General features: G+C 44.1%; 1 pseudogene; it reads right to left on the bottom strand.

Moving 5' to 3' along the window:
* Positions 1-1,459: 1,459 nt before the first annotated feature.
* The window catches only part of LOC112259140, a 16,702-nt pseudogene continuing 13,333 nt past the window's right edge, over positions 1,460-4,828 (bottom strand).

Raw genomic sequence — 4,828 nt, 5'->3', positions numbered from 1 at the left:
TTTTGCGGACCAGTTTCATGGGCTTAATAGCCTCAAATGCAGAGAAATTGCCTATGAATTGGCACATTGAAAGGTGGCACAATTTACCGCAGGGTAAATTGCCAAGACACCATTTTTTGGACAAGCTATTTCTTTCAGAATTTATGTTTACGTGAATTGAGATTATTTCCAGGGCTATACAACACCCTGAAATATACACACACACACACAAAAGGATGTAGACACCCCTTCAAATTAGTGCATTCGGCTATTTCAGCCACACCCATTGCTGACATAAAATAGAGCACACCGCCAGGCAATCTCCATAGGAAACTTTGGCAGCAGAATGACCTTTCTGATTAATGCATAGTGCCAACTGTAAAGTTTGGTGGATGAGGAATAATGTTCTGGGGCTGTTTTTCATGGTTCGGGCTAGGCCCTTTAGTACCAGTGAAGGGAAATCTTAACGCTACAGCATAAAATTATATTCTAGATGATTCTGTGCATCCAACTTTGGCAACAGCCTTTTCCTGTTTCAGAAATGGTTTGTCTCGATCGGCGTGGAAGAATTTGCCTGGCCTGCACAGAGCCCTGACCTCAATCCCATAAAACACCTTTGGGATGAATTGGAACACCGACTGCGTCCCAGGCCTAATCGCCCAACCTCACTAATGCTCTTGTGGGTGAATGGAAGCAAGTCTTCGCAGCAATGTTCCAACGTCTAGTGGAAAGCCTTCCCAGAATAGTGGAGGCTGTTTATAGCGGCAAAGGAGGGACCAACTCCATGTTCATGCCCATGAATATGGAATGAGGTGTTCGACGAGCATACGTACGTGTGTGTGTGTGTGTGTGTAAAATATCAACAGTGATGGTAAAATGCCAAATGTCCATGTGAAACGGCTAGCTAGTTAGCGGTGGTGCGCGCAAAATAGCGTTTCAATCGATGACGTCACTTGCTCTGAGACCTTGAAGTAGTGGTTCCCCTTGCTCTGCAAGGGCCACAGCTTTTGTGGAGCGATGGGTAACGATGCTTTGTGGGTGACTGTTGTTGTGTGCAGAGGGTCCCTGGTATGGGCGAGGGGATGGTCTAAAGTTATACTGTTACACATGGTTCTGGAGGGAGGTCTGACAACCCAGTCTCATTTCAGCACTTCTCTGCAGGGAAAAAAAAATCCATGGCTCCAAGGAGTACATTTTAGGCCGAATCGTGTCAGCCTTGAGCCAGCTAGTGCTGCTCCACTGATCTCCACATCATCCAACACTGACGTCAGATAAATACTGTATAGAGATTTGTGAAATACTTCAGACTCAGCCTCCATGTTATCCCAGCTGTGCTAGCTAGAGACACAGGGAGCAGCCTGAAGCTTTTGATGGCGGACACAGTCGCCTGATCCAGAGGTTCTCTACCACCCATGGAGGACAGCTGGCTCTGGGGTTCAGGCCTCCATTGGCGGCCTGGGGACATGAGGTGAACAGGGTGAATAAACAGGGATAGATCCCCTTCTTTGTTACGGGGAGGTGGGAGGGTCATGGGGAAGAGCAGAGCGTACTGGCTCTGTCCATGCCAGCTGGGGACACTCAGATGACAGACTTGACCAGCGCCACCATGTGGTCCACCCCGCATGCTACATCTATCATATGACCTGGCAACGTCACCTAAAATACATTGAATACAGTATGCCATAAAAATATTGCCGTATGACACACCTATGTAGCATTACACATACAAGGAGGTCTGTTATAGTGTCTATCAATAACAATAAAGAAGTTGGACTAAGTTGTTTGCTTAAAACACCAATGTCAATTATCAATAACAAAGAAGTTGATAAGTAAACTATATTTATCTGGTCTCACCCGCCATGAGAAGTACTGGTCCAACTTTGCAATACCAAGACATCCTCTCACATTCTTTCCCCAAATGAAGAGCTCACCCCGATCTGGATCAACACAAGCTCCATCAACACTGCCTGCCTGCACCATTACAATAGGCAGACATTTGACATATTTGATTTTATTATATCAACAAATGGCTTGAATTAAATCAATTGTAAACAATATGAATACATACAAGAACATGAAAGGTATCATATCTTGCATCATCCACTGAACAGTACAGCACCACATGACTAGTTCCTGGGTGAGAAGTCATACTTCCCATATGTCATCATATTCAGCTTGAATTGTAACGTTCTTGTGACTCTAAAGAGGGATTGTAGTTTTTTGTCCAACATAACCAATTTCACATACTGAAAATCATGAGTTAACCCACATGTGACAGCAGCGAAATGGTTCAGTCTACAGTAGATGCGGTTTATTGTCACCGCAGGGTTAAACTCGGCGGAACCAAACAGTGTTGGAGGGACAAACTCAGGGGTTTGGGATTCAGAGAGATAGGGCCCTTTCCAAGAACACTGTATTCCCATACAAACACCTCACCTCTCTCTGCAGAGACAAACGTTGCCTTTACTGACACTACATATTATTTATTCAAAGGATATGAAAAACAAGTCTACTGAATGGGATGCTATGCTATAAAGACCAGCAATATTACTTGTGCTTGGATGGTGATGATGCAAGTGATCTATTATTTCACTGACAAGTTTCATTTTGGCTGATACCCCCCCCCCCCTTATGTTCACAGATCTGAAAGGACTCAATCAGTTTTAGCAATATGGTGACGTCAAACATGCCTTCCTATAGACTAATTAGAGATTCCACCATATTGCTTTCACATACCCAGTCTTCTCAGATTGGTAAATATGGAAGGGATAGGAGCAAAGGGCAGTGGCTATGGGCCAAAATGTAACAGGGCCTGGTACTCACCATTCAGAATGGCCACCTGTGTGCCTCCACAGGCCCTCTGGGTCACCTTGCCCACCACTTGAAAAGGAAGTAGTCAAGGGGAGTTAATCTGAGGAGAGAGGGAACATGAAGTAAGAACATGGACAAAAGACCACCCATAGAAACATGATTAGAACACCTAATGGTACATATAATATAGCCTGGTGGAACCAGACTGATCACTGCATTTTTTTCACTTCACATATCAGTCTGGCATTCGTCCTCATTGATACTGTTTGAGCCTACAGTGAGTATTTGGACCCAAACACATTTTTGGTTGTTTTGGCTCTGTACTGATACAATGACTATGAGGTTAAAGTCCAGAATGTCAGCTTTAATTTGAAGGTTATTTAATCCATATCGGGTGACAGGGATGTCGCTAGGCCTATTCATTAGCCTCCCTAAATAAATCAACATATCAGTCAATATATTTTCTCTGTTATTTTTTTTTTCTCAGTCAACCGTTCCATCGTATCCTAAACTTCTTACCGGGTGGGCACTAGGACCTGGGGGAGGCAGCTGCACGTGCTAGTGATTGTTAGGCCTAAGTTACTTGTAGCTAACATTATGGTTAACGTTAGCTACTTCTGTGGCTTGAGACGGCTAGCTAACAGTAAACGGACAGGAAAAGGCTCTGACAGGACGGATTCATGCAGATGGGCTACGATGTGCATTTGTGGTAAGTTAGAGCAGAGAGAGAAAGACTTTGGTCATAATCAAAGCTTTGTTAACCAATACGTTTATATGTGAGGCTGCCTGTAAGTTACAGTGTAACAGACGTTGCGAGCTAGCTAACATTTACGGTGTCTTTTAAATTCAGCATAAGTTATGTGGCGAGGATATGTAATTAACGTTGTATTTAATGTTGTTTTGCTATCTGTGACAAAATATAAATGAGACCGATGACGTAACATCATGCACATATCTTTTCATACTCAATTGCTTTCATTCAGTAGGCCATTGCAAAAAAAATATCAGTAGGTTTTTAAGGTCACAGTGTTGATCACAATGTCATTCATTGTATTATCCTCAATTTCTCAACTGTAGGCTAGCTAACGACTGACGTTAGATAGATATACGGAAATGATTCAAGCGAGGCAGTGCCAGCAGCTCTGCCGAAGGCCAATCCGTTGAGAAATGAAGATTTTACCAATTCAAACAAACACATTAAAACTTAAACTGATTAATCACCTATTAATTCTTGAGTTATTGTAAATATGACTTTAATAACAATACATGTCAAAACACAGCAGGCAAGATATCTTAAAGGGTCATGCAGAAAGAGAGGCTTCTGTGCAAGGCAGGGATCAACATGCAAGCTGTATAAATGAGAGAGAGCAAGCATGCCCAGAGAAATATGGACAACAAACCGATCCAGAGAGAGAGAGAGAGAGGGACAACAAACCGATCCAGAGAGAGAGAGAGAGAGAGAGAGACAACAAACCGATCCAGAGAGAGAGAGAGAGAGAGAGAGAGGGGACAACAAACCGATCCAGAGAGAGAGAGAGAGAGAGAGAGAGAGGGACAACAAACCGATCCAGAGAGAGAGAGAGAGAGAGAGAGAGGGGACAACAAACCGATCCAGAGAGAGAGAGAGAGAGAGAGAGAGAGAGACAACAAACCGATCCAGAGAGAGAGAGAGAGAGGGACAACAAACTGATCCAGAGAGAGAGAGAGAGAGAGAGAGAGAGAGGACAACAAACCGATCCAGAACAACAAACCGATCCAGAGAGAGAGAGAGAGAGAGAGAGAGAGGGACAACAAACCGATCCAGAGAGAGAGAGAGAGAGAGAGGGACAACAAACCGATCCAGAGAGAGAGAGAGAGAGAGAGAGAGAGAGAGGGGGACAACAAACCGATCCAGAGAGAGAGAGAGAGAGAGAGAGAGGGGACAACAAACCGATCCAGAGAGAGAGAGAGAGAGAGAGAGAGGGACAACAAACCGATCCAGAGAGAGAGAGAGAGAGAGAGAGAGGGGACAACAAACCGATCCAGAGAGAGAGAGAGA

This window comes from Oncorhynchus tshawytscha, linkage group LG09 (assembly GCF_018296145.1).
Source record: "Oncorhynchus tshawytscha isolate Ot180627B linkage group LG09, Otsh_v2.0, whole genome shotgun sequence".
NCBI lineage: Eukaryota > Metazoa > Chordata > Actinopteri > Salmoniformes > Salmonidae > Oncorhynchus > Oncorhynchus tshawytscha.
This window is presented reverse-complemented; position numbering and strand designations above follow the sequence as displayed.